This window comes from Rhinoderma darwinii, chromosome 7, assembly GCF_050947455.1.
Source record: "Rhinoderma darwinii isolate aRhiDar2 chromosome 7, aRhiDar2.hap1, whole genome shotgun sequence".
In the NCBI taxonomy this organism is placed as follows: domain Eukaryota; kingdom Metazoa; phylum Chordata; class Amphibia; order Anura; family Rhinodermatidae; genus Rhinoderma; species Rhinoderma darwinii.
In genome coordinates, this window is record NC_134693.1 from 5693346 (window position 1) to 5712549 (window position 19204).

The 19204-nt window shown below is 43.3% G+C and overlaps 1 protein-coding gene and 1 long non-coding RNA gene across 16 annotated transcripts in view; one reads left to right on the top strand and one right to left on the bottom strand.

The window, feature by feature from the left end:
* The window catches only part of PTPRF (protein tyrosine phosphatase receptor type F), a 717955-nt gene that overhangs the window by 572869 nt on the left and 125882 nt on the right, over positions 1-19204 (bottom strand). The gene's annotated exons all lie outside the window — the stretch shown is intronic.
* LOC142657559 (uncharacterized) overlaps positions 12073-19204 on the top strand; it is a 92912-nt gene continuing 85780 nt past the window's right edge. Inside the window, exon 1 of the long non-coding RNA XR_012849941.1 lies at positions 12073-12540. This is a non-coding gene — a long non-coding RNA (uncharacterized LOC142657559). The remainder of the gene's footprint in view (positions 12541-19204) is intronic.

Genomic DNA, 19204 nt, shown 5'->3' on the forward strand with positions numbered 1-19204 from the left:
GAGACAATTTAATTAGAGGTTTTTTTTCAGGGACTGCTCTGAAATACGGTGAATACCCAAGAGAAGCTGTGCGGATGAGGAGGGGTTTGAGAAATAAATTTGTACTAGAACATAGAGAAAAAATTCTGGTGAAATGAATGTGAACTGTCACTTGAAAGTAATTAAAATTTCCCATAACTCTGCAGCCCCGATTCTCCCAACCACACACCAGACAAAGCAAGTAAAAATTAACCTGTTCTGCCTCAGTGACCGATCTCCAAGAAACTGAATTCTCACAGTAGACGCTCATTGTGCAGTACTCTTCTACCTCCTATAGCTTTACCTATTGGTGGCCAACATTGACAACTGACCCTTTAAAAGGTGCAACCGATGGCATAACTACCACTGTAGCAGCCATAGCGGCTGCCACGAGGCCCGTGCCCCCCGCCGGAACAGGAACCCCAAGCCTGGAGGCTCCGCTGGCAGCCACTATGGCTGCTACACAGCAGTAGTTAACCCTACCGGATACCGTGTGGTGTCACGCTGCCCGGGGGTATGTCCCGCTGTCAACTGTATCTGCGTCCTCAGGACGCAGATACAGTTGAACCCAATTCCTAAGCAGAGAACCTGCTTCAGAATTAGTTCAGAGCGGAGGAGCAGAGGGAGATCCTCCACTCGACATGGACTCCCCGGGCACAGCGCTAATTTAAGTGCTGTGCTCGGGCAAACCCTGATGTCACTGTCCATATATGGACGTCAGTGGCTACTCCTTGAGCAGAATCCCCGTTGCCGATGATCTGGACGTGGGATTCCGCTCCTAGCGGAAACCCCTGAGGTCACCATATATGGACATTGACATCAGGGGCTCCTCCTGGAGCAGAACCCCCGGACTGAGTCGGCAACGGGGATTCATCTCAAGGAGTAGCCACTGACGTCACTGTCCATATAAGGCTTCCCTCTAGGAGCAGAATCCCCGGCCTATGCTCTGGGATTCCGCTCCTAGAGGGAGTCCCAATGGCGCTATCTACAGGGGGGGTGGTACGATCTACATAGACACAGTGGCACTATATAGGGGCACTATATACATGGGCACTGTGTCACTATCTACAAGGGCAGCTAGGGGGAATTATACTGTATGGGGCAGCTATGGAGCAATCTGTATGGGCATTATACAGTTTGGGGCATCTGTGTGGGCATTATACCGTATAGGGGGCATCTGTGTGGGCATTATACCATATGGGGGCATCTGTGTGGGCATTATACCGTATGGGAGCATCTATGGGTCAGTATACTGTATGGTGGCAGCTATGGGGGAACTATAATGTATGGTGGCAGCTAGAGGGCATTATACTGTATAGTGGCAGCTAGAGGGCATTATACTGTGTGGGGGCAGCTATTTGGTATTATACTTTGTGGGAGGCACTATGGGAGCAGGATACCGTGTGGGCGCTATATAGCACTATATAGGGGCTGTAGGGCACTATCTACAGGGGGGGCTGTAGGGCACTATCTACAGGGGGGGCTGTAGGGCACTATCTACGGGGGGGGGGGGCTGTAGGGCACTATCTACGGGGGGGGGGGCTGTAGGGCACTATCTACGGGGGGGGGGGCTGTAGGGCACTATCTACGGGGGGGGGGGGGCTGTAGGGCACTATCTACAGGGGGGAGGCTGTAGGGCACTATCTTCAAGGGGGAGGCTGTAGGGCACTATCTACAAGGGGGAGGCTGTAGGGCACTATCTACAAGGGGGAGGCTGTAGGGCACTATCTACAAGGGGGAGGCTGTAGGGCACTATCTACAAGGGGGAGGCTGTAGGGCACTATCTACAGGGGGGCTGTAGGGCACTATCTACAGGGGTGGCTGTAGAGCACTATCTACAGGGGGAGGGCTGTAGGGCACTATCTACAGGGAGGGCTGTAGGGCACTATCTACAGGGGGGGCTGTAGGGCACTATCTACAGGGGGGGCTGTAGGGCACTATCTACAGGGGGGGCACTCTCTGCAAGCGGGAACTGTGTGTGGCACCCAGGGGAGGGAGGGCCTCAGATTACAGGTTATACGGTCTCTTGTCCATCACGCTAAAACACTGTTCTTAGTACTGGTGTATGATGGGACTTTCTACAGGACTGCAGTGACTTGAACTCAATGCATTGGTGTCAAGCAATAAAAGTTACAGCACTTTGTCAATAGACAATGCGGGATCACAGAATTGAAGTCTCACTCAATAAAAGTCCATGGAAATTAACACAGTAGCTCAACCATAGCAAGACTTTGACCCAGTTCACAGTTTTTTTTACGCTGATTTTGACATGGAAAACGCGTCAGAATCAGCTTCAAAAGAATTTGTTGAAACCGCCTCCCATTGAATAAAAAGTGGCATGCTCTTTCTTGCCGTGCTTCTGCCTCTGATCTCCCATTGAAATCAATAGGAGGCAGAGAAAGCGTTTTTTTGCCCGCGGGGCTCAATGGCTGCAGGCGAAAAACGCTGCAAATCTACGGCAAGAAAGTGCAGGCAGGACAAAATCTGCCTCAAAATTCCGGAAGGAAAAAAAAAATGTTGCACAACTTGATTTGTATGAAATTTATCTTAAGTTGTGAGGTCCACTCGGTTGGGGGGGGGGGGCATAGCATAAACATGCTCTACACTTACAGCTGAGGAAGCAATAGACATGTGGCCTATTGTGACGGTCAGGCAAGGGTCTATATACACCTGCAGGTGGCTCTGTATTAGGGGCAGGGTAGTATTGCAATTTCAGCAAACGTAATCTTGAAATTCCCTATTAGTTATATTCAGGTGGAGCCTGTATTGTGTGCGAAGAGCATTTCTACACTAAAAAATATGAACGCTGTATAAATATAAATAAGGGCTGTCCAAATGCCTTCTACCTGCTTTTAAGGCGATCACAAGCCTAAGAACATAAAGTTCTCTTACCTAGGAAAATGCCAGTAAGAGCATCATTCATGTAACATGTTCCATAACCTTAAGGGTATGTGCACACACACTAATTACGTCCGTAATTGACGGATGTATTTCGGCCGCAAGTACCGGACTGAACACAGTGCAGGGAGCCGGACTCCTAGCATCATAGTTATGTACGACGCTAGGAGTCCCTGCCTCGCTGCCGGACAACTGTCCCGTACTGTAATCATGTTTTCAGTACAGGACAGTAGTTCCATGGAGAGGCAGGGACTCCTAGCATCGTACATAAGTATGATGCTAGGAGCCCGGCTCCCTGCACTGTGTTCGGTCCGGTACTTGCGGCCGAAATACGTCCGTCAATTACGGACGTAATTAGTGTGTGTGCACATACCCTAATAAAAATCTTATCTTCTACATGGGAGGGAAGATGTATACTCAAGTCTGAGGCTGGGTTCACACGACCTATTTTCAGACGTAAACGAGGCGTATTATGCCTCGTTTTACGTCTGAAAATAGGGCTACATTACGTTGGCAAACATCTGCCCATTCATTTGAATGGGTTTGCTGACGTACTGTGCCGACGACCTGTCATTTACGCGTCGTCGTTTGACAGCTGTCAAACGACGACGCGTAAAAATACAGCCTCGTCAAAAGAAGTGCGGGACACTTCTATACATTATATGCGGGACACTTCTATACATTATATGCGGGGCACTTCTATACATTATATGCGGGACACTTCTATACATTATATGCGGGACACTTCTATACATTATATGCGGGACACTTCTATACATTATATGCGGGACACTTCTATACATTATATGCGGGACACTTATATACATTATATGCGGGACACTTATATACATTATATGCGGGACACTTCTATACATTATATGTGGGACACTTATATACATTATATGCAGGACACTTATATACATTATATGCAGGACACTTATATACATTATATGCAGGACACTTATATACATTATATGCGGGACACTTCTTTCAGACGTAATTTGAGCCGTTCTTCATTGAACTCAATGAAGCACAGCTCAAAATTTACGGCTGTCAGAGAAGCCTCTAGGAGGATGAATTACGGCTGAAACGAGGCAGCTGTTTTCTCCTGAAAACAGTCTGTCATTTCAGCCGTAAAAGCCTCTCATCGTGTGCACATACCCTTAGGGTATGTGCACACGTAGTGACCAAAAACGTCTGAAAATACAGAGCTGTTTTCAAGGGAAAACAGCCCCTGATTTTCAGACATTTTTTGAGCAACTCGCGTTTTTTGCGGCGTTTTTTACGTCCGTTTTTGGAGCTGTTTTCATTGGAGTCTATGAGAAAACGGCTCCAAAAACGTCCAAAGAAGTGTCCTGCATATAATGTATATAAGTGTCCTGCATATAATGTATATAAGTGTCCTGCATATAATGTATATAAGTGTCCTGCGCTTCTTTGACGAGGCAGTCATTTTACGCGTCGTCATTTGACAGCTGTCAGACGACGACGCGTAAATTACAGTTCGTCGGCACAGTACGTCGGCAAACCCATTCAAATGAATGGGCAGATGTTTGCCGACGTATTGGTGCCGTATTTTCAGGCGTAAAATGAGGCATAATACGCCTCGTTTATGTCTGAAAATAGGTCGTGTGAACCCAGCCTTAGGTTAAAAGGAACAAGTCAGGATGGCCATTAACTAGTTTAGTAATATTAACCAGTTCTACGCATCTACAGTACGGGGAGACTAGTTGTATTATTACCTCAACTAATATACCCAGGGGAACAGAAATGAAGTTAAATGGCTTGACCCTGATTTCATGCTGTTCAGATGGTAAAGAAAAGATCTAATGCTGTAAAAGTGGCATTAAAGTCTAAGCTCACACTGGGGAAGTTCATGATATCACTTTTCCTGCTTGCTGCGTGGCTTTTATGAACATTTATTTGCAGTACACAGAGTCAGGACTTTCTCAGGAAATCAAAGCTTTAGAACACAGTTTTATGGGGTTCATGGGACTGGTGTTTTTCTGCCAGACATCGGCCAGTGCATTACACACAAAAGTGAGATTCTGAACCAAGAACGAACAACGCAATCAGTCTGTCCTATGGACATTACATAGTCTATCTCCACCACCTGTGCTTGCAGCCAAAGCCCGAGAAATTCTCACCCTTAAGGCCGGATTTAGACGAGCGCGCGCATTTTGCGCGCGCAAAAAACGCGGCGTTTTGCGCGCGCACAAAAGGTACATAACCGCTCCGTGTGGCAGCAGCGTATGATGCGCGGCTGTGAGATTTTCGCGCAGCCGCCATCATTATGACACTGTTTGTATGTTTGTAGAACGTGGTGCTTTTCTGTTTCCATTCATAGTTTTTACTGCCGTTGCGCGAATCACGCGCGTCACATGGAAGTGCTTTCGTGTGCTGCGCGTCATTTTCACGCACCCATTGACTTCAATGGGTGCGTGATGCGTGAAAAACGCACAAATATAAGACATGTCGTGAGTTTTACACAGCGGACACACGCTGCGTGAAAATCACGGACTGTCTGAACGGCCCCATTGACTAACATAGGTCCGTGCGAGGCGCGTTGCACGGACGTATTACATGTTCGCCTGAATAAGCCCTTAAGAGCTTGTCCACACGTAACGGAATTGCTGCAGAAATTTCTTTGATAGTAGTAGTCTTTCCGCTGTGAAAAAAAAACCGCACCATTTCCTGCGTTTATTTTTACTGCAGAAAATGGTGCGCATTTTGCTGCGTTTTTCTCAATGTTGGGAGATGGTGATACCTCCTCTGAAAAACGCAGCAATTCAGTCCACTTTCTGTAGCAGGAGTGGACGTGCTGCGGTCCAATAAATACGCACTGCAGGTTAATTTGTGCTCTGCATTTTTACGCAGCGTGTGCATGAGATTTGTTAAATCACACCCACTTTGCTGCTACTGTATTCTGCTGCGCATTTTCCGCCCGCAATTCCGCTACGTGTGGACAAGCCCTAAGGCCCCATGCACACGAACGTATTTTTTCCTGTTTGTAAATACTGTCGTAAATACGATCCTTGGTCACACGTATTCGACCCGTATTTATGGACACGTTTTCGATGCAAGATTGCACTACACTAAATCGGCAGCCCCTTCTCTCTATCAGTGCAGGATAGAGAGAAGGGGCAGCCCTTTCCCTAGTAAAAGAAATTCATACTTACCCGGCCTTGTCTTGGTGACGCGTCTCTCTCTTGACATCCAGCCCGACTTCCCTGGATGACGCGGCAGTCCATGTGACCGCTGCAGCCTGTGATTGGCTGCAGCCGTCACTTGGACTGAAATGTCATCCCGGGAGGCCGGACTGGAGGAAGAAGCAGGGAGTTCTGGGTAAGTAGGAACTTCTAATTTTTTTACACGTTGATTTATAGTGTGATCGGTAGTCACTGTCCCTGGTGCTGAAAGAGTTACTGCCAATCAGTTAACTCTTTCAGCACCCTGGACAGTGACTATCTACGGACGTCGCCTAGCAACGCTCCCGTAATTATGGGTGCACACACGTAGTCACCCGTAATTATGGGAGCCCCATAGACTTCTATGGGCCTGCCCGTGCCGTAATTACGGCCTATAATAGGACATGTTCTATATTTTCAACAGCCCGGGCACCTTCCCGTAGGCATACGGGGAGGTACCCGTGGCCAATAGAAGTCTATGGGCCCGTGATTACGGGCGTTTTTACGTTCGAGTGCATGGGGCCTAAAAAGAGAGCGATTCAGACTCTTCCTGCTATGTAATTAAACTCTTGCGTTTCGGTTGTTTTATAGAAGCATTAACTTTTATCGTCCATGACAAATTAATAAGGAAATTTAATAAAGACGTGTAAAGAGAACTCCATGTGCAAGTTATCTGTATTACTTTATTTCTGGGCTGCTCAATTGCAAACACACATTCAAAATGTCTTCAGGTGCTGGAAGGGGAGTCTGTGAATGTAGCAATTAGTGTGTTTAGAAAAAACTTTAATAAAGAAAATGTAAAAAAAAGGTCAAGTACCTATGTTAAGATTTACAGAAAGCAATAAGGATCATTTACAAATAAAGGCAACTTTTACTTTGTGACGGTATGTGAGGTTGTCACATGGCAGCAATGCACCCGCTGCAGTCTATAACCTGGGATGGCGCTGATCCACCCCAGATGCTGCAGCTAGACTTGTGGCACTTTTATCAGCACTAGCCTCAAATGATTCCTAAATGAGTGAACCTTAAAGGGCACCTCCAGAAAAAATAATGTGTGAAGTGTCTCCCTCATTTAAGATTACTTTTTCTTTCTTAGGACTTCTCTTGCCCTCAGTTTCTTGGACAGGAAGTAGCTGTCTGACACCACGGTCAGCCATATTAGCTCTAATTTCTCTAACATTTGATACACAAGTGGCTCCTCCCTCTTCTCCTCTCACACGTCTCTTGGCAGCCAATTACAGGAAGTTACCGATCCTCTCCCTTTCAATTTACAAATACAATGTTATATTTCGCTATTTTTAAGAGATTCCAAAGTCCCTTCTATTACTAGTATATGTGTTCTTCCTGTGGTCCTTCATACATGGGTTTGTTACATTATTCTACTTATAGACATGTTGTGGGGCTCTTTATTTTTATTGCACTTTTGGACTTCAGCATAAGTGGTATCTATAATGAATTATGTACTTTACAGTTTATGACCATGTTAGTTTGTTACCACATATTCAGTGACCCGGCCGGTTATGTCCTCCTGTTCCTTGTGGTGTGAAACAATCCTCATTTCATAAATATGTTATTTATACTATTATATAACTAATAAAGATCTATTTATATTGATGCCATTTTGGATTTTTAACATGTACTTTAGATGTAATTTTTATAACTAGGCTGCACTTGAGAACTATATAATAAGTGGTCATATATTTTACTATTTAATTGCATTAGAAATATATTTAAAGAGGCTCTGTCACCAGATTTTCCAACCCCTATCTCCTATTGCAGCAGATCGGCGCTGCAATGTAGATAAGAGTAAAGTTGTTTGTTTTTTTCAAAAACGAGCATTTTTGGCCAAGTTATGACCATTTTTATATTTATGCAAATGAGCCTTTCTTAAGTACAACTGGGCGTGTATTATGCGTGTAACATCTGGGCGTTTTTACTTCTTTTACTAGCTGGGAGTTGTGAATAGAAGTGTATGATGCTGACGAATCAGCATCATCCACTTCTCTTCGTTACCACCCAGCTTCTGGCAGTGCACAGACACACAGCGTGTTCTCCAGAGATCACGCTGTGACGTCACTTCCTGCCCCAGGTCCTGCATCGTGTCGGACGAGCGAGGACACATCGGCACCAGGCGACAGAGGCTACATCGACTTACCTGCAAACGCTGATGCTGCTGCAGAATCAACTGTAGCCTCTGTCGCTTGGTGCCGATGTGTCCTCGCTCGTCCGACACTTTGTAGATCATTTTATGATAATCTTAAATAACATCCTGTCTCATACTCCGGTTAAATCCTGAACTATGTTCACAATTCTGCTGGTTGCTGCTCTGAATGTCTACAGTGTTTATAAAAATCCTATAAAACTCTCCATTCTGCTGAATTTAAAATTGCTTGGCATGAACATTAGATCAAGGTAGGAGAGACCATCTGCACAACAAAGCAGTAGCCTGTGCTTAACTTGGAAAGAGGCACCACTCCAAAAAGACAAACCCTTCAAGTATGCAAGTATTCGCTCTTTATTAATTCCATTAATCCTACTAATAAAGGAAGATTATTTGCATAATTGAAGTCCTGGTGCTGTGGCGTTTATAGAAAAAATGCTACATGGCATCACCACAGCAGAGCATGCTCAGAACAGATACTGGACTGGCATGGAGCAGCAGTGGTAACATTCTTTTTTTACACGGCACTCTAATTTTCTGTAATAGTAACAGTTTTATTTGTCACCAAAAACATAGCTTATTTGCGGTTTCAATATTCAAGTAATAGTAAATCCAAAAAGACAGAAAAACAACATTTCATGTCTGTAGTTTTCTATTAGTGGATGTATAGAAAATAGAGCTGTGATAGGCAAATGCGACCAATATATTTATGGGAAGGTGTCCGTGCCGTAGAAACCAAAATGTCCTATTTTTTATTTTACGGCCCATGCTCCCATACTTTATAATGGGAGCACGGTCCGCAAATGCAGATGACTGATTGATGAACTGCGAATGAAAATCGGTTCCAGTCATCTGAATGGGGTTGTTTGTGCAGCAGGTGCATTCTGCAAGTTTTATTCAGATGAATGTTAAGGATTTTTCTGCAACAAAATCTGCTGCATGTGACTGAGCCCTATGTTCCCACACACAGGGTACGCTGTGTGTGGGAAAATAGAATACGCATTTACGCAGAAAATCTGCAGCAGGATCTCAAAAACGCACATAATTCAGTCACAGAAATCTGCAAATAGTGAATTTTTTGCTGCACATATTGCTGTGGAAAGGCTGCGATTTTTCCACAGTGGTATTACCTACGGATTTAATGTTAAACATTGATTATAGCCAACTATATGTGAACCTGCAGATTTCCAGCCGTTTTTACTGGATTTTCCGCTGCGTGAACGCTGTAAAAAACGCAACAAATAGATTGTGGAATTTATGCTCCCCGTTAAAGTCTATTGGCAAAACGCGCAGCATCTCAACACAGAACCCGCAGCATAAATTGACATGAATCGGAATTGAATGTCGCACCGCAAAACACTTTCTGCACGACTTTTCTGCGTGGGCAGGAGATTTCCCAAATCTCATTCTCCTTGCTGCTACTGTAAATGCTGCACAAAATGGCGTTGCAGAAATTCCGCAGTATTTACGCTACGTGTGAACCCAGCCTCAGGCCTTGTTCACACAGTGAAGATTTCACATGTATTTTATTAAGCCAAAACCAGGAACGGAACCTAAAAAACAGAAGAAATATATAAAGGATGGCCTGATAGGTCTGCTCTCCTGGAACCAACTCTGGTTTTGGCATAAAACATTAATGTAAAATCACAGTCAAAGCTCCACTGTGTGAACAAGCCCTAAGGGGGTTGGTTTTATGGTGTTTTGTTTTCCCCATGATTTATCCCAAAATTAGAGAAAAAAATGACGCAAAACCAGCTTGTGTAACTACACTCTTACATACAACATCTGTCCACTGTATAAATTTACACAGTGGGCAGAAAGCCAAAACAATTGTGTATTTGTCCTTAGTAGTCAATGCCCATCTATTACATATATACAGTACAAGACCAAAACTTCACACAAGAGGGCAACTCAGGAACTTTGAATACCAAGTAACATTTTGATTTTAGAGGAAAATGCTCTTTCATTTTAGCTCCGCTCAAAGGCACAGATTTACTAAGACAGGCGTTTAATACGCCAGTCAGACTGAAGCCTGCTGGAGTGAGATGCAACATATTCACGAACACCTCTTAATAAATTAATCGTACCTTGGACGGTCCGTGCGCCACAAACTAGATTTAGTCTATAATCTGCACCAATTTCTTGCATACATTATAGTAAATTTGTCAGGCCGTGGTGTGAGTGGCATAAAAGTGAATAAAGTCAAATTTTTTAGCAAAAGAAGTGTGCGCCAAAATGTGGACATTTTTTACGCCAGAATACTGGTGCATATAGCAATCTAAATCCCCCCCATTATCCAAACATAAGCAGAGACTGAACCTTAGCATACCCAGAAAGAACGGTGTTCTAGAGAATCACGTTTCCTTAAATGAATTTATAGCTTTAGAGAGTTGAAAGCAAAAACAACAGAAGGAGGAATCTCTGTTTTCCAAGTAGCAGCCTTTGGAAAACCTTGCCTAGCACGATCTCCCGCTTAAAAGCTGGCAGTCCATGACAGCTCCCTTTCATAGGGCATCAAAGCTGACATTAGCATTTGCTTGAAAATAAGGAAAGGGAAAAAAAAAAAGAAAGAATGCCTTTCTGCTTACTCAGAATCCATTTAAAAACCGTATAAAATGAGACAATAACATACAGGCATCCGCAGATAAAAACAGCCCACACAAGAGACTCTAAGTTCACTCGCAGAAATTATAAATTAATACAAACAGAGATGATAATTATGTAATAAATACTAAAATCAGCGTGATTGCTGTAAGACCCGGCCTATATTTATTACTTAAAACCTCTCTCTCCAATGCATGGCGCATGTTTCAATTACAGGATGGGGAGAACAGACACTGTTAACTTTAAAGAAACGCAACAATGTATCAGTATGGCTACCAGGGGCCAGTAGCCAATTACAACTTATGTGGTTCTGCGGAAATTTGAATAATATTCCACTTAAAAGCTGGTATGTGCAAACATAAAGGCAATGGGAAATTCAATTTCTGCTCAGGGACACTACGGGAGTTAAAGGCTGTCACGCCATTCCCACTCCTCATTTTACACATTTTATACATAACATAGCAGGATCCAACCACATAAATAGATTAAATCTACAAGCCTCAAGAAGTGAGTTTTTACTTAAAGAGAACCTTTCACCTCCCCATAAATGTGCAGCGGAGTGCAGGATCTAATGGGGAGGGCTGCACAAACCCTGGGGCACTTTACATTTTTTTCATCTCTCCTCCGTTATTTAGATAACGGTCCCTTTATATTTGGCGCCCGATATTTAAATAACCCCATGAACGGTCAATGGGGCGTGTAATGGCAAGGGGGCGTGTAACATGGCTGTGAAACTGTCCTATCAGCTACGGACAGTGTCACAGCAAGAATTGGAGAGAGGAAAGCGCACATGTGCGCGCACGCTCTCACTCTTCAGCTCTCAGCAGACAAGGACAAACCTGATCTCTCGTGAAAGATCACACAGTCTTGTACTTGTCTGCCGAACTGGCAAGGGGGCATGTAATGGCAAGGGGGCGTGTCACTGGACAGTGCAAGAGCTGGAGTGAGGAGAGCGTGCATGCGCGTGCGCGTGCTCACTCTTCAGATCTTGGCAGCAAGGACAAGACTGATCTCTTGCGAGAGATCACACGCTCTCCTGTCTCCAACTCTTGCTGTGACACTGTCCGTAGCTGATTGGACAGTGTCACAGCCATGTCACACGCCCCCTTGCCATTACGCGCCAGATTGACAGTTCAGGGGGTTATTTAAATACCGGGCGCCAAATATAACGGCACCGATATCTAAATAACGGAGGAGGTAGAATTTTTTTTTAAAGTGCCCCAGGGTTTGTGCAGCCCTGCCCATTACATGCTGCACTCGTATGGGCAGGTGAAAGGTTCTCTTTAACATCACACAGTATGACGAATCATCAAAGCAAATATGGAAAACATTCTCTCCCAAACTTAGAAGCGAGATAGGGAAGGTATTGACGACTTTTAAATTTGTTGGTGAGAAGCTTTGAGAGAATATTGGACAGCAAGGAAAACAAACAACCGGATCATTGATAAATCTGAACATTATACTGAACAACAAGCAACAAGACTGAAGCTTGATCTTATTCTGCGCTTTTCATGAGAAGACAATTATTCTTGAAAGAGTTGAAGTGAAAAGAAGATCACGACCAGCAAGATGTGTGAAGACAATCCCAGAAATCATAAATATTACAATGAGACCCCAATTATTCCATATAGCATGTCTAACAGCAAATTGATGGATTCCCCAGGTTCATAGGTAAGAATCGCCTCTTATTCTCTGGACCATGAATGCTAATGGCAGGCGAATTGGTGAAACTTGAATTATGTAAAATGTATTCTCCCATCTCTAGTTACAACATATGAATATTTACTATTAAAACACAATGCAATGTTTTGTTCTGTAACGGATACCATTTCCTTGCCTTGGATTAGTGAAGTGAGAAAATGCAATGGATTTATTAAACTTGTGTTTTGTTCATGTTGTTATACACGTTTATAACCGGCATTAGTAAAGAGACACGTAAAGAGGATACCTTATTAAAAAAATATATATATTTTTGCCTGAATTCACCCACAATGTTTTGTTACATTCTTAGGGGCCTGTTTCTATGTTTCTTCAGAAAAGCAGTAGCCCATTGTTTGCTATATGTTATTAGAAAAATATTAATTCCTATTCACACAGTGCATTTTGTTTGTGGAGTTTTCCATGTAGTTTTCACTCTGTTGGAGTACTGTTTAGTTGTGGTATATTTTTCAAGGATTTCTTTCAATTTTGCAAAACATGACATAAAAAAAACAATGCAAAAGGATTTACATTAACCCGTTAGTGACCGGCCCATTGTCTTTTTACGTCTGTCACTAACGGGCCTTATTCTGATTCCATAGACTTTTTACGTCACGGCATCGGAATAAGTAAACAGAGCAGGGAGCTGTCAAATCACCCTGCTCTCAGGTAACAGATGTAGCTGAGGGCTGGGGGCGTCCCTGCTCTGCCGGGTGAGATCGATATTAGTATCGATCTCACCCGTTTAACCCCTCAGATGTGGCGCTCAATAGCGAGCACCGCATCTGAGTGGTTTTGGAGAGAGGGAGGGAGCTCCCTCTCATCTCACCGACAACCGGCGATAAGATCGCCGAGGGTCTGTGTCTCCCATGGCAGCCGGGGGCCTAATAAAGGCCCCCAGGTCTGCCTGGAGCGAATGCCTGCTAGATCATAACCTAGCAGATGCCTGTCCGTTTTAAACGGACAGGCATAATACACTGCAATACAAAAGTATTGCAGTGTATTATAATAGCGATCAGAGGATCGCATAGTGAAGTCCCCTAGTGGGACTAGTAAAAAAAAAAAAGTTTAATAAAGTTAATTTTAAAAAAAGTGAAAAAAAAATTTGAAAAAAAAAATGAAAAAACAACTTTTTCCCCCTTACAAACTGCTTTACTATTAAAAAAAACAAAATAAAGTTAAAAAGTTACACATATTTGGTATCGCCGCGTCCGTAACGACCCCGACTATAAAGCTATTACATTACTTAACCCGCACGGTGAACGCCGTAAAAAATTAAATAAAAAAACAACGGAAAAATTGCTGTTTTCTGTGAATCCTGACTTTAAAAAAATGTGATTAAAAAGTGATCAAAAAGTTGCATCTACTCCAAAATGGTACCAATAAAAACTACAAGTCTTCCCGCAAAAAAAAAAAGCCCTCATACAACTGCATCGGCGATAAAATAAAAACGTTACGGCTCTTCAAATATGGAGACACAAAAACAAATAATTTTGAAAAAAAAGCGTTTTTACTGTGTAAAAGTAGTAAAACATACAAAAAACTATACAAATTTGGTATCGTTGCAATCGTAACAACCCGCTGAATAAACTTGTTATTTATACCACACGGTAAACGGCGTAGATTTAGGACGCAAAAAAGAGTGGCGAAATTTCAAATTCCCCCCCCCCCCAAAAAAAAAGTTAATAAAAGTTAATCAATAAATAATATATACCTAAAAATGGTGCTATTAAAAAATACAACTTGTCCCGCAAAAAACAAGACCTTACACAGCTATGTCGACGCAAAAATAAAAGAGTTATAGCTCTTGGAATGCGACGATGGAAAAATGTAAAAAATAGCTTGGTCATTAAGGTTTAAAATAGGCTGGTCATTAAGGGGTTAAAAGATTTGCAATTAAATTTATGTTATATGAACTATTTCTTGCAGATTTATGTTTGAACATCAGAAATAAGGATGGACTCCTGCGTTGTGTGCATACCCCCCCCCCCCCTCCCCCGGTTCCTACAAAACCATCCTACTGAAGATACTTAATCTTTCTGTCACACTGTGGGACACTTTCCCATCTGATACAAATTAGATATATTTAATATACAAATCTAGGGCAAGGCTGCTAAGCAACAGTCAGAGGACCAGCGCAGTGAAGCATTAGCCAGGTTTTCTTTTACACGTCAGGTCAGATTTTACACTGGGCTATTTCAAACCAGAGGCCTCTGCCAAGAAATCCAAGTGATTATGCAATCCAAATTCTTCTGAAAACATAGATGTTAACCCCCTATCAACTCCAAGCAACAGCACAAGCTGGAGATGGCAAAATTTCTGGAAAACAAAGGTGTTTTTGCTTGGCATCTGAAAATGCACTTAGGCTCTGTTCACACTAGCGTCATGGTTTCCATTTAGAACAGAACCATGATGTAGTGAACATTTAGGCCGGGTTCCCACGAGGCGTAAACACTGTGGAATCTCTGCGACGGAAATTCCGCAGCATTTAGGATGGGTTCCCACGGGACGGATGCGTAAAAACCATGCAGTGTATCCAACCTGGAACCCACAGGACTTTCCGTCAGAAAACATTTTTGGGGACGAAAATTCAGCTGCGTAATTAATACTTACCTCCCTCTTCCTCGGACGTCCGCTCTGGCCTCCCTGGGTGATGTTTCAGGCCATATGACGCTGCAGCCTTGCGATTGGTTGTCACATGGGATACAATGTCATCCCAGGAGGCCGGACTGCACGAAGAAGGAGGGTGTTCTGGATAAGTATGCCAGGTTGTTTTTTTTGTGGCGTTGCGTTTTTTGCGGCATAAACGCCGCAAAAGTTGCAACACATGGCTTTCTGCTGCGGGTTTTACATCCACCATAAATTGACATGCTGCTGAATTTAATTCTGCACGGCAGGTCAATTTATTAACGTTTACGCTGCGTTTTTTTTCCGCAGAGTGGGCATGAGATTTACTAAATCTCACCCACTTTGCTGCTACTGTAAACGTTGCGGAATTTCCGCACACAGTTCCATTGCGGAAATTTAATTTTGGAAATTCCACAGCGTTTACGCTACATGGGAACTTACAGGTGAGTAGATAGATTGAGCTGGGGTTGGGTTGTCCCTAGTTTTGGGGATGTTGGGTCACAGGCAGGAGAAAGCGGGTGCCAGTACTGGGATCCCCATGTTTATTTTGCTATGAAGTTCCCACTCCATTGTGTACAACTGTGCAAGACATCCACTCATATAAATGGCATACTGCTGTTTGAAATGTGAACTGCGAGCTGCTCTTACTTTAAAAGTATAATGCTCTAAAAAAGAAGGATATGAAAAGCAAATGGCACAAACGATAAAAAAAACGTAAGAATATTTTCATGTACTTTAAGGATTGTATGTGAGAATCAATAGGGTAAAGCTTCGCAGATAAAGACCTAAGGTTGGGTTGACATCTTCTAAAAGCCTGACTTTACTTGCGTCTAGGACCAGAGAACTCTGAAAGTAAACCAGCACTGAATGAGTTAAACGCTTCACTCTTTAAACGGGTCATAAACAGTGGCCGTCATCTGTCATTTTTACTGGGTAACTGGGATTCTCAAAACTACTGAGGTGTGAATTTTATTATACAGGAAATACAAAGGGCATTGTAAAAAGTCCTAATGACTTTCATCATGTAATATTGGTCCTGCACTGCAGGGAGAAGGGCTTAGCTGCTGGACTTCTTCTGGTCCTTGCATAATCTTGCAGAGTCTCATGACCCCAGTATGCCGGCAGCGTGGTGTTCTATAGATGGAATAGCAACGTCCTTACCATACAGCCCGTCTCAAAATACACCCCATTGCCTTTGTTTGACTAATTTAGGTCTAAAAGCCTTGCAAAAATTAATGTCATGTAAATTATGTAGTTGCTAATTTGTTGAAAGGTTTATCAAATGATGCTGAATTGATTTCGGCAAAGTAAGATTAAAAAAATTCCTGGTCAAAAGGTCATTATGAGCAGTGAGTATTTACCTCGACAGATGGGATCTTGCTACAAAAATAAATGTAAAAATAAAAATGACATGACTTCTGGATACAGGCTGCAATTATTGGACTTAGAATTGATGATAGTACAGTCGCCGTCAACATGATACCTAGTAATATATATTTTTATATTTCATGGGTGTTTTAACTCTTCTAGTTCAATAACCACACTAAAGAGGTGTCTGACAGCAGCTTGTACCCTCTGCCCATTGAAATAAACGGCGCCCGGCCAAGCATGCATGTTTATGGTGAGCAGAGCAGATGACTTGTTATGATATCTGTCTTATGTGTACGGCCACATTAGGGCTCTGTGCACACCTCACTCGGGTTATACTGTTGAGGTATACGGATTTAGTTTTTTCCTTTTTGAAATGTTTACAGAAAAAGAAAAAAGGATTTAAGGTATGCTTTTTAAGGCCTATTGCAAATGGCAATAATATGGCTGCATTTTAGGGTCGGTATTACTGCTGCAACAACCGGACGCCACAGAATAATGCTGAACATAACTTAGGTAATCACAAAACCTAATGAGTATTTCAGTTCCATGAGTTGTGTCTGTAATGCATCTGTGGGAGTCCTACCCCTTACATTCACACATTTTATAATGCACACAAAGTATTTACATTTAGGCCTCGTGCACACTTCCTTCATCATTTTAGCGGCCGTGTGTTTTCCGTGTTTCCGAGCGCCGAGCATGGTACTGTCCAGGGTGCTGAAAGAGCAGCGTTGTTCAGCGCTAGTCACCGTACAGGGTGCTGAAAGAGTTAATGGGCTGCACTGATCGGCGGTAACTCTTTCAGCACCCTGGACAGTGACTAGCGCTGAAGAATGACCATGCTCGGCGCTCGCAAAATACAATTTTAATTAAACAAAAAAATAAGTTCATACTTACCCAAAACTCCCCGCATTTTCCTCCTGCTGGCCTCCTGGGATGACGTTTCATCCCATGTCACTGCTGCAGCCAATCACAGGCTGTAGTGGCGGTCACGCCAGACTGGATGACGTCAGAATGCTGGCCTCCAGGGATGACGCTTCATCCCACGTGACCGCCTCTGCAGCCAATCACAGGCTGCAGCGGCCACAGGGACTGCCGCGTCATACAGAAAGGTCGGACTGGAGGAACAAGGGGGACTTGTCACCAGGACAACGACCGGGGTACGTATGAACTGCTTTTTATTATATTTTTATCAGCAGCCTCTTCTCTCGATCAGTGCTGGAAAGAGATAAGTGGCTGCCGATTAGTGTAATATCTCTAATGTACTTCTGCCCGCCCGGCCGTTGCTAGGCAACGGCTCCGTGAAATGAATGGGTCAGGGTGCTAGCCATCAGAAAAACAGCTAGCACCCTGAAAAAAAAGACTGAAGTGGGCATGAGGCCTTAACCCCTTCCCGCTCCTGGACGTACTATTAGGTCATGGTAACTATAGCGTTCTCGCTCCATGACCTAATAGTACGTCTCGGGAGTAACGGCCGTTTCGGCCATCCTCCCGACCCGTACAGGAGCTGTGACAGCTGCTGTCTTGTTCAGCAACTGTCACAGCTCCTACAGCGGGGACCGATCGCTGTGTCCCCGCTGATTAACCCCTTAAAAGCCGCGTTCTATAGAGATTGCGGCTTTTTAGGGGTTAAGCTGCCATCGCCGGCCTGCTACGCGATAGCAATGGCGTCCGGCTATGCCATAGACGGAAGCCTAGTGGGTCCTGACAACGTCAGGACCCACTATGCTTGCTGTCAGTGAGTAGCTGACAGTTCTAATACACTGCACTACGCATGTAGTGCAGTGTATTAGAATTGCGATCAGGGCCTCCTGCCCTCAAGTCCCCTAGTGGGACAAAGTAATACAGTAAAAAAAAAATTAAAAAAAGATGTGTAAAAATAAGAAAATAAAAGTTTTAAAAGTATTAAAAGTAAAAATCCCCCTTTTTCCCTTATCAGTCCTTTATTATTAATAAAAATATATAAACAAACAAATAAACTAGACATAATTGGTATCGCCGCGTCCGTAACGGCCTGAACTACAAAATTATTTAGTTATTTATCCCGCACGGTGAACGCCGTAAAAGAAAATAATAATAAACCGTACCACAATAACAATTGTTTGGTCAATTCACCTCCCAAAAAATGAAATATAAAAAGAGATCAAAAAGTCGCATGTACCGAAAAATGGTGCTGATCGAAACTACAGTTCGTTACGCAAAAAATAAGTTCTCACACGGCTTTATTGATTGAAAAATAAAAACGTTATGGCTCTTAGAATAAGGTAACACAAAAAGTGAATGATTGTTTACAAAACGTATTTTATTGTGCAAACGCCATAAGACATAAAAAAAAACATCTGGTATCGCCGTAATCGTATCGCCACGCAGAATAAAGTGAATATATCATTTATAGCGCACGGTGCACGCAGTAAAAAAAAAAAACAATAAAAAAACAATAGTAGAATTGCTGTTTTTTAGTCACCGCGCCACCTAAAAATAGAATAAAAACTGATCAAAAAGTCGCATGCACCCCAAGAAAACTACAATGGATTCCTCAAGGGGTCTAGTTTCCAAATTGGGGTCACTTTTGGGGGGTTCCCAATGGTTTGGCACCACAAGACCTCTTCAAACCGGACATGGTGCCTAATAAAAAGAGGCC